The sequence below is a fragment of the Populus alba genome, chromosome 12, assembly GCF_005239225.2.
Source record: "Populus alba chromosome 12, ASM523922v2, whole genome shotgun sequence".
Classification (NCBI taxonomy): domain Eukaryota; kingdom Viridiplantae; phylum Streptophyta; class Magnoliopsida; order Malpighiales; family Salicaceae; genus Populus; species Populus alba.
In genome coordinates, this window is record NC_133295.1 from 6641045 (window position 1) to 6653695 (window position 12651).

Sequence of the window (12651 nt, forward strand, 5' to 3'; positions counted from 1 at the left end):
TTAGCATCCTCATCTGACGGACGTGTGTACGCTCTTTTTCCAAAGGCCCATGCTTTAGCTTCAGTAAAATGGGCTCCGTTCCAGTACACATACTCGCTCCTGTCGTCACATGGGCTCGGAAGACATGTACACGGGACGGTTCCGAAAGCCACGTCGCAACAGCTCTTATTGTCATATTTGAAACCAGCAAGCAAGCCTAATTAGTTAATGGTAGCAAGGGATTTAACAACAATTCCTCTCTTTAACCATTGACCAAAAAAAATCCAGGCCAATTACATTGATTTGAAAGATCTTCAGAATCAATTTCGTAAGAATTTATGCAGGTAAAAATAGCACCAGGAAGCGTGGAAGTAAAACTGTTCATAGTAATTATAAGGGTTTAGGTTTTGAATTTAATCTTCAATAATCATTAACTTTAAAGTCCATAAAATTAGTTAAAATATACACAAACAAGTTCAAATACTTACATTAATTAAAAAAAAACAAATTGCTGATAGTTGAAGCTTTAGGTTGAAATTTTGCACATCACGGTTGAACTCCTGTACACATGAAAATTCATCTAGATCATCAGGATGATTTTGAATGTCCTAACCGAATAAGTCCAAACACGGTTATCTTTGTTGCTCCTGTATAATACAAATCCTGGCAAGAATAAGAAAAATGGAATTAAATGGGGCTTCAAGCTAGTTTCAAATCATAGTTTTAGATATTAGATCGTTAATGATTATTGCTACTATTTTTCACAAGAGACATTGAAGGAAGCGAAAACAAGATATAAAAGAAGATCAAGTGAGTAGCTAGAGAAGAGTGCTTTGCAGTCAGGGCGGTGGAATTAGGGGGGCTGGCGGCAGGTTCAGCCCCTCTCCTTCAATAAATTAGAGAGAACAGCAACAAGATAGAAAGAAGGCAGATGTGAGAATCTGTTAGCCATATGAGATTTGACAAAACAGGAAGGAAATCATGATTTTTCGTCTATTTTTTGGAGAAGCAAGAGTACTGAGCCTTCTACACCTACGCAATATTTACTGTGATCTTCTTTCTTAGGGAACGCATTTTACTTAGAATTGTTGTGAAATATTGACAATAAACATCATTTCAATACAACCTATCTTATCCACTAATTATTACTTTCTCTATAATTCTCTATTTGTATTCATCGCCGAGTCCCGTAGATGTGTTTCAATACTATTTATCTTTAAGATTTTTAGAATTTACGTACATCTACTTCATGAAAAGGTAGCTACAACTCCCACATATCAATAATCTTCGAAGGAAATTTAATTGGTAAAACAACGTGTATTTTTTCTTATTTTATTTTCTTCCAACTTGTGTGTGTGTGTGTTTTTTTACACCATATATATCTGCTAACTATGTTCATAATGTTATTTAAGGCTATTATCTTTTAGAAAACAAGAGAACAAACAACATGTGAAAGTGAAATCATGAATCGGCACAAAAGAATATATATATATATATATGACACACACGTTTTTGTGTTGATTCATGATGTCACTTTCACTTATATGTTGTTGTTTTTTACACTGCTAACTTTGTTTATAATGCTTATATTTAGTGTTTGGTTATTATTTTAAGATATAAAAAACAATGATAATGGACTAGACGAAGTTAAATTTATGTTTTGATAATAATAAATAAGATATAGTGAATGTGTTTATATTGATGTGAGACAAGATATAACAAATTACTAAAAGTTTCTTGTACTTAATTTTAATATTTATTATTATTAAACTTGTAATATTTGAAACAATAAATAGATATCATTATTTTTATAATGAATGCTATATTTTTTCTTAACTTAAACTGGTAATTTGTTTTACTCATAGAAATAAACAAAACATTTATAATCATCATAAAATCATAATTTATTTCTATGAAAATATTAAAAATAATTATAATTTACTTAGTCATTAAATTATTTCTTCCAGTATATTTAAATAATACATTAATTAATTAAATTAATCACATGTCAAATAAAATATTTGCCCCGACAGAAATTTAAAATCTACCATAGATAGAAATGCAAAATAATTTCATCACAAATATACATTTTGTTTTATTATCATCCAATCCTCACTCATTCTATATAAAAATAAAATTCATCTTATACTTTTTAATAAAGAAATCTTTGGTTCATTAATTTTGTTCAATTCATAAGAAAATGATTTACGCTAATTCATTTAATTTAAATTATTAAAAATTATTAAATTGTATAAATAATTTATTATGTATTTCGGGCAATTTATTTTTCTAGATTAATTTGATGAAATGAAAGAAAAACTTTTAATACAATTATATTCTTAAAAATTAAAATATTGATACGCGTGTGATAAAATATTTGAGAATTAATAAAATACAAAACTTAAAATTATGAAATATTTAAAGGAACATTTGTGGAAAAACAAAATTAACTTGGTTTTGTCTCCATCTTTGTTCCCTCTGTCCCTTCTTTTTAAAAGGATAGAAAATTGACTAGAATTTATCCCTAAAAGATTGAAAATAACCCCTTGTCTCCACAACTAAATGTGTTAATATCACATTTTTCTCCTTTTTTTTTTTTTAGATCAATAAGCAAACAAGCGAAGTTAATATATGTTAGATAGATAGGTAGATTTAAAAAAATAGTATTGTTAATAAGCGCTATTTGGGATTTGTACTTGTCATGATGAGATTACTATTTCGTACTATAAAAGTATTATTTAAACACTATTTTTAGTATTTTAGATCATTTCTGTCTTCTAATGCCAACAATTAAAAAATTATTTTTTTCTTTGATTATGATATAATGGGATCCAACACTTTGCATCTAGGTCATGATCCGCAAATGGATCATTAGATTCTTACAAAGAGTTGGAGATGGAATCTGTCAAAATATCTTGCATGATCCAAAAATATTCTTCTTTGGATTTGGAGGCCATTACTTTAATGATTTTGGATAATTATGGATTTTTAAAAATTCATGATAGCAATTAAGGTTTGTATTGTTGTTGTTCTGAAAATTCTTGCCAAAATTTGGTGCTGAATGCCCTGATGAATGCTGGAGTACTGGTCTTGATATCTTGTTTAAAATCATAATTTCATGTGCAAATCCATGGAATACTAAAATTATAACAAAATGGAGAAGTCTTGGAAAACATTCATCTATTGAAATTTATTGACAAAAGTCTGATATCATTCCAAAACTTGCTATGGAAGAATTTATGTGGTCGCTCCAAACCAAGACCACCATTGAATGAACCAAATTGGGAATTAGATTTTTGTTCCTGATTTCAGTAAAACATCCAAGTGTCTGAAATATTTGTTTTGGATTATAAAGGCTTAAACCAAACTTGTTGATGGTCCTATTAATTGAATGTTTGATGGTTTTTTAGATTCATGGTTATTTTGGTTGGAGATTTTCAGTACAAATATATTGCCCGAAATTAATTCGAACCATTTTGAAGGATGAATTATTCTGAGAATTTAGGCTTTTGAATGGGTGAAAAAATTGAGTTGGTCTTTTTGTGTACTATATTTGTTCTTGAATAACTTGATTTCTATTAGTATATTTTCATATTAAATTTAGGATTTTGCTTACATCCTAGGCTTTTAAATGCCAAATTAGAGGGAAAATATTTTTATAATAGTCACAATAAAACCCTTTTTCTATTAGCAAAAATTTTAAAAATTTTCTTTTAGAGATATTATTGAATAATTTTTTTTCGTTACAAATTTTTTTGATGGTTTTTTGAAATTACCAGCACTTTATTTTGAAAAACAATGAGAAGAGGGATATCTGATTTTGAAATCAACATCTCTTTGAATTTTTTAAAATTTGAAGCCATTCACATTGGCATTTCAAGCTCAAGATTAGTTGGTTTGATTGAAATTTGTTTCACCTATTGTGTTAAAACTTGTAAATATCAAAATAATTAGTTTTGATTAATGAAGGATTACTTGGGTTGATGAAAATGAATTTATTTAGATTGTTAATTTATCCAAATTAGATAAAGAATTGTGATTATTTCTGTAATTATCTAAATTTTTTTTTGGATAAATTATATAGGAAGTTCAAATAAGTTTTATCAAAAGAAAATAAATACAAGTTATCCGAAGATAACTGTTAGATAAGTGTCTTTGTAAAACTCATTAGCAGTTTGTTAAGAACATAATAGACTAGAAACGTTGAAGATAATGTTTATCAAAGGTTCTTATCCTTATCACATTGATGTGTATACAAGGAAGGGCAATCAAAAGCATTTAGGAGAGCAACACTGGCAACAAAGAAAGAGTATCTAATCAACTAAGGTGTTACACAGAGTTTCTCAGCATATACTCTTGATACACGAGTAGAGTTGTTAGAAAATAATATAAATCATATCTTGGGACTTCACCTAATAGCTTAAGTTATTGAGTTGAGGTGATTCTTTGACATGGAATCAAAGCCTTGATGACCAAGTAGTCACGAGTTTGAATCTCACCATCCCTATTTATTTGATAAAAAGTTAACATAAGGTAGTGTAAGTCTGTGCAAGTTTCAATCCCAAAGGACTTTCACTTGAGGAAGTGTGTTAGAGAATAATATAAATAATATTTTGAGATCTTACCTAATAGCTTAAGCTATTGGGTTAAGATAGTTCTTTGACAAGAGTGTTAAGAAAATTCTTAAGGATAATTGTTCGTTGAAGAGTTGGAGAGACTCCAGACTCTTTGAGGAGTTCTTAAATTAACTATTAGCAGCTAGATATTACAGTTAGGATGACAACAATTTAAAGATCGTCAGGTGTTATCGCAAGCTTGTATTGAATCTTAACGCTCAAGCTAATAGTAGATTTAAGATTTTCTAAGGTATTTGATTAATATTTTGTAGAGATTAACCCTTTTTTAATGTAATTTTTATCATTACCGGTGTTAGAAAAAGAAGAAGCAACTATGTCAAGTTTAAATTCATCATGAATAATAATAGTGAATATTTACCCTAAAATCATTTTTTATCATCCTGACGAAGAAGCTGTCATTTATATTACTTTTAACTTGTGATGAAGTTCTTTAAGTCACCCTTTAACTATTGTGATTATAATATGTTTCTTCAAACAAAATTACCCCTTACTCATCTAATTATATACATCCTTCTCAATTGTCATTATGTGGCATGCATGCATCATTATCATCATTTCTGTTATGAAATTGCAAATTTAGTCAATTAAAAATTTTGTTGTAAAACATTTTTCAACTTTCTTGTTTTAGGACCAAGATGCAAATTTTAATGATTGTGTTTGTACAGGTCTAATTGTTGAAATAAAATCATTGAGATGTGAATTTAAAAGTATTTTTAACAAATAGACATTTAGATTTCTTTGGTCAAAAGCCTAAAACATGTCTTTCAAGTGTTAAGATGCAATTTCGGATGTTGATATATGATGAAATAGGTATTGGTTGGAATTGTAAAAAAATAATATTTACCCTAAAAGTTTGACTATGAATGGATCACATTGATTTTCCAACAAATGAAGGGCTATTTTTAAAGAGATTATTAAGTTCCAAAAGAAGAGTTTTGACTTTCTTAAAAGGAAAAACACCTTGTTTTTTGTTATGTTGATTCCCAATTATTGATGAGAACTCTTGATTGAAATGTCGTAGAGGATGATATGCAACATAAAAATAAGTTATGATATTTTATTGACAAACATTTTCATCCATTTCTACAGGCTAACACTTATCGACACAAACAAATGGTCTTTGATAAGAAATAACTTTTAAAAGCATGAAATGTAGGTTAAGATTCATGTCTATGAAAAAAAATAGGATATGTTCATACGCAAATATCTTTTAGGTTGTATTTGTTTCCCGGAAAATGGTTTTCGGGAAACCACTTTCAAAAAAAATTTGTATTTGTTTGCCATTAGAAAAGTTGATCAACGAAAAACACTTTCGAGTCAAAGGAAAATTTAGCTTGGTTTCCAAGAAAGTATTTTCCTAAAACATTTGGGAGGAAAACACTTTCCGGAAATTGTGAAAATTTTAGAAATGTCAAATTATTTGCTAATTATATCAGATTTGATCCTCAAGTTATTGATTGTTATATATATTTTGTTTTGAATATTTATTTTTCAATTTCATCTCTTAAAATTTAATTTTTATATTAACTTTGGTCCTCATTTTTATAATTGTTATTTCCTTTTCCCTTATAAACTTTTTTATTGAACTTTTTTATCTATCAAATTTGGTTCTCATTCTTTTGAATGTTACTTATTTTATTTGAAATAATTTATGAAATGTTAATTATTATTATTTAATTTCTTCATCTTTTATTTTTAGATTTGATCTCAATTATTTTGATTATTATTTATTTTATTTGAAATAATTTATGAAATTATATTTTTTTTTTCAATTTCATTCTCATTCAACTTTTTAATTTGTAAGATTTGTTCAACATTATTTTAATAAACTTGAGAAAAATAAAACGTTAATAAGTTATTTTCCAGCTCATTTTCCATGACACAACCAAATACTAGAAAATGTTTTTCAATTTATTTTTCATTACACTACCAAACATCAGAAAATAATTCACTTTTCTGGAATTCACTTTTTCAGAATTCGTTTTCCAAAAGAAAACTACTTTCTAGTAAACAAACGGGGTTAGTCTTGTTGCCTTGATTTCTTCACCTTAATGGTTGATCTCACTTCAATTTGTTCTTTAACTTTCATAATTTTTCATTAATTCTAGATTTTACACCATCATTAGGGATACTTCCATGAGCTTTTTTTTTTAGCTTCACACACACACCAGAATGAAAACAAAGCACAAAATGAAAAAAAAACATATATCTAAGTATAGTACAGATTATTTCTAGTGTGAGAATAAAGGCAAGTCCAACAATGATAGAAACCTATAATAAACACAGAGTATACTTATAGATGCAAGAATATAAAACAAAAATATATCCAGAAAAGAAAATAAAGTTTGAAATTTGAAGAAATCTTACTTAACTTTATATTAAGGTAAATACAAAAGTTATGAATTTGGATATAAGGAATACAAAGATGGAGAAAATGAGGGTTTTTTTAGAGATATTGGTTTTCTCTACTCAAGAGTTGTTTAAAGAAAATTATTTTCCTTCAACAAAAGAGAGAGCTACTTATTTATAGGGCAAAATGATGGCAAATTTGAAATTTTACAAAATCTTATAATTATTGTGCATTTGAAAGTTTATATGATGTAGTTGTCAGCCTTGTCTTCCACCATTAAATTTTTTTTTTTTTTGTATTTTCAAGTGGAGAAAAACTTTTCTTGTGCCAACAAAAATCTTTGGACCAAGAGTATGAAATGCCAGGAAAAGATGGGCCAAGATGGACCTATCATAAAGGCCTAATAAAAACAAAACAAAATTAGATATAGGCCATAAATATTTTTGACTTCACACACATATATACACAAATGTGCATAGGTAGAAATGCCTAGGGTTTTTTTATATAAGGGAGAATGCCAAAATAATCTTGTTATTTTCATCTTCTTGACCGATTATGGAAATTGAAGATGAAGAGGAAACAGAGTCATTTAATTTGGAGTCACTTTGTAAGAGTTGCTTCATGATTTTAAAATACTCTTTTTTGGATATTGTTGCATCAAGAAGAGCTGAAGCATGAGATTTTAGGCTAAGAACTAGGATTGAGGGTTTAAGTCCTTAATCTCAACTTTTTTTTATTTTGTTTTATTGTAGGACTACAGGTTTGGAACTCTTGAATTCTATTGCAAAAGAGTCTCATAATTTGATTTTGAATCTTCTGATGAGAATGGGGGATCCATGCTAAGTATTGTAATCAAAGTACCATAAGTAAACCCAAGAAACAAAGAATTGTAAACAGAAAGGAGAAATGGTGGAAATTGTTTTTCACTTTCTATGGCTTTGTAATTATCTTTGAAGATGGAATAACCATTCTCAACCATAGGATGAGGTTGAAGAAAGTCATATAAAACACCAAAATAGTTCCAACATTGGCGAAACTAGTTTGGTAATTTTAAAATGTTTATGGAGTTGTTGAAATAAAATAGCAAAAAATGACTACCCTTGGAGTTTCGGAGAAGGAATGTATTAAACCATGCCCATTGTTAATCCCAATAGGTGTAGGAGTGACAATGGTTAAGTAGTGCGGCATGGAAACTGATAAAAAATAAACTTCTTTATGAAGAACTTGTTTCCAATCAGAAATGTGAACGATTTTTTGGATAATGCAAGTAGAATAGGCAGGTTCGAGATGATTTTGCTAAAGTTTGAAGTGTTTAAATCTAGTTGATCCTTTTATTTCAAGGATTTTCATATAATAAAGTCAGGGTTTTGTAAAATCTCATTGTTTGTAATTTCAACCTGAAAAAATCTTTAAAGTTGTTATTAATTAATCAGGATGAAAAAATCCATCTTCAATAAACAAAACATTTTGGAAATTTTGTTTTATAATATATTCATATTTTTTAAAAAATATTTTTATTTTGAGAAAAAATCAATTTGAGAGTTTTCTAAAGATTGAAGTGAATAACCATTCTCAACCATAGGATGAGGTTGAAGAAAGTCATATAAAACACCAAAATAGTTCCAACATTGGCGAAACTAGTTTGGTAATTTTAAAATGTTTATGGAGTTGTTGAAATAAAATAGCAAAAAATGACTACCCTTGGAGTTTCGGAGAAGGAATGTATTAAACCATGCCCATTGTTAATCCCAATAGGTGTAGGAGTGACAATGGTTTAAGTAGTGCGGCATGGAAACTGATAAAAAAATAAACTTCTTTTATGAAGAACTTGTTTCCAATCAGAAATGTGAACGATTTTTTGGATAATGCAAGTAGAATAGGCAGGTTCGAGATGATTTTGCTAAAGTTTGAAGTGTTTAAATCTAGTTGATCCTTTTATTTCAAGGATTTTCATATAATAAAGTCAGGGTTTTGTAAAATCTCATTGTTTGTAATTTCAACCTGAAAAAATCTTTAAAGTTGTTATTAATTAATCAGGATGAAAAAATCCATCTTCAATAAACAAAACATTTTGGAAATTTTGTTTTATAATATATTCATATTTTTAAAAAAATATTTTTATTTTGAGAAAAATCAATTTGAGAGTTTTTCTAAAGATTGAAGTATAGGTTTTTTAGAGGAAGATCTTGCTTTAGTTTTGGAAATCATTTGAGAAGATTTACCTTCCTTAGAGGATTTTTGGCTTATAGTTTGTAGAGCCAGAAGTAGTTCTAAACAATTTAAAAGGGAATTTACCCAAGTTTGCACTCGAGAAGAATGATTCGTTTTTTCTTCTTTGGTAACCATATCATCGGGCAAAAATTTGTTTTAATACAAGGTTTTGAATATCTTTTTGTAAAACCTTTTTAACTGATTTGCAATCAATACGCAAAAAAAACTTTTTGTTTAGTAAATCATTTTGAAATTTTGTAATGCACATGAAAATTGAAAGAATTGTTTTTTTTTTTAATGGTTGAATAATTCTTTTGACAATCATTCCAATGTGTGGATGTAAATTGAGAATATGTTTTTTAAAATTTTGAACTTGCTTAAGGATACCACCATAACTTAGTTCTGAAACAACTTTTTTTAACTATTTTAGGAGCTAGGGGATTGGCTATATATAAGCAAAGAATTTCTTGTAACTGTTTATATATATATATATATATATATATATATATATATTGAACAATGTTAGAATGTTCATCAAATTGTTTCTTAACCTATCATACAATGGTTTTTGCTAAATGGCTAATGTTCATATATATATATATATATATATCCATTGAACAATGTTAGAATGTTCATCAAATTGTTTCTTAACCTATCATACAATGGTTTTGCTAAATGGCTAATGTTCATATAAAAGTTTAAGACATAGTCAAGACTCCCTAAAAAATATATGCAGCTAGTTTTTATCAAGGATTTTGTCAAGAAATTTATTAGCAAAGGTGAGAGATCTCTTTATAGGTGTGATTATGCCTTAAAAAATATAGTGACCAATAAAACAAATGCGAGTTTGGAAAAGAAAAATCTTAGTTTTTGAAACAACTAATCAATTTTTCTTTACAAGATAAAAGAACATTTGTAAGTTTTAATATGTTGTTCAAAGGAGTATGGATTAAAATCTTGAGTATAGATTACAAATATCATTCATGATTATTTGAAATTATGAGGGAGATTTTTTTTATATATATATCCAAATGACATTACATTCCATTCATATTGACCAAAGGGAACTGTAAAAGTAGTTTTATAATAATCTCTTAGATGAATCTATATATGTCAGAAATTTAATAAATATTTCTTGTTTTAAATTGGATATCTAATCCATTTCAAAGCTTTGTAGTTTATGACGAGTCATGGTGTGCCTCTTTCTATTTTAAAATTTTTGTTGACATAAAAAGCTACACATAACCAAGTGATCTAGATTTCTTTATAAGACCTTTAGACTATAAATCTTGGATTTCAAGTCCACAATGTTGTTCTAGCACAATATTCATCTGGATTGGTCTAGCTTTTATAGTTATTTGTTTTTCATTAAAATTGTCATCATAAAGTTGATCAAACACATGTTGTTTTCTTTTCCAAAAAATATTTGGTAAATCAAAGCAAATCCCTAATTCTATTTTGTTTCGGAAATCTAAAATTATTTTTGGTATAATAAGAATTTGTAATTGTTGTTCTATTTTATATAAAAATATATATTGTTTGAGATGCATGAGCTGAGTTTACTTTACAGAAATCAAGGTGTTTATTTGATAAGTATGAATACAATATGCTTTGATTAAATTAATATTTCTAGTTTAGGTTTTCTAGGAAAGGAAAAACAAGTTTTGAACCATTAATTTTTGAAGTAATGTTTTCATGGTCAGTTTTGTAAGGAGTGATCATATCGATGAAAGGAGTGTCAAGAATAACAATATGATTAATATCATTTATAACAACAAAAACATTTCTAAGATAAAAATCATTGTTTGAAGTGGATACTTGAGTTTTATTTTTTATTATTAATTTAGTATTGTTAGCTACATAAAGTTTTCTAGAAATATTTTATAAAAATTGTTTTAGGATTATTCCTTCTTTGATATAATTTAAATTTGCACCTATATCAAATAAGATGATAGTATCTACTTGAAAATCATCTAAAAAATACCGAGGTAATTTTTATAAAATATTTTTTTGAAGTAATTTGAGTTAAAACATGAAAAAAAAAAAAAAAACTTGAGAAACATGCTCAATGTTTGTTAATGTATGCTTTCTAGGTTATGTTCTATATCATAATTAGACTCTAATTCCCTATTGAAATTTAAATCATTTTCTAATTTTATAAAAAAGAAGTTGTAATATGGCATAATTTTTTTACTAGGCCTATTTAAGGTTGCTAAACTCGATTTTGATGGTTTTGATTTTTAGGATAATATCTAAAGGTTTGGACTTTTTTTTTTTAAGAATTTTTAAAAGATCATAAGTATTTATATTAATTGAAGATAAAGGGGAATGACTTTAAACAAGTTGTGGTGGTTTTGGGTTATCAAAAGTATTTAAGAGTTTATCTAGATAAGTTTTTTATAATTGGGGACTATTAAGGCGTTTAATGGCTTCAAGGATGAATTCTTAATCTCTAGTAAGGACATTGATTTGTCTTGAAATGTGATCAGAAGAATCTTCTGAGCTAGAACTAGATATTGTCAATTCATCAATTTGTGGAGGTTCTTTAGAAGTATTTGAAAGGTTTATTTCGGTTACATATAATGTTGTATGTCTCTTTCATCATCATTTAAGATATTGATAAAATTACACCGATAAAAAATAAGCGATAAAAACTTATTCCATTGAAATTGGAAGTTGTTGACAAAAATACCAATAAAATGTAAATTCCTGATGAGAAGCTTGTCAGAAATATGTTTTTGTCGATGATTCTATCAATAAGTCATATTTTAATAAAATATATAATAAAATATTTAATTGATATTTTTTTTTTGATGGTGTTTATTACTATAAAAAGCATATTTGTATTTTACACGATCACTGTGAGGAAAACACTCAAATTCTAGTCCTTCTGAAAGCTTATTCCATTCAATAATGGATTTATTCAACTATTAAATATTATTGTCGTATAGTAGAGCCCTTTGATATTTAAGGCTATTTTAGTAATTAAACTCCTATGATGTGATTTGTTTAATACCAGCTCGGTGATGGTTTGGTTTGACCATGTCAATGGGGTAATTATTTGTATGTCCGTGAACTTTAAAGATGTTGTTTGAAAATTTTGCAGTTGTTTTTTCTTAAAATGTTTTTTTTTTTAGAAATTAATTAAAATTATTTTTTATTATTTTAAATTATTTTTTATACCAGCACATTAAAATAACCTAAAAATAAAAAAAATTCAATTTTAATAAAAAATAAATTAAACCGATGAATCAAGGATACTCTAAATTATTAATTGAAAAAGTTAAAAAACAACTTCATTATTGAAAAAAAAAATCAATTTTGTATTATGAATTTCTAATTACAAAAATACTAAACTTTATTCCCCACAACAACAAAAAAATAAAATTATAAATCACGATCTTATATATTATTATACATTTTTTTATTTATAGTTAGAAGTTATTTTTTAACTGGTTTTTGTGCACAGATACT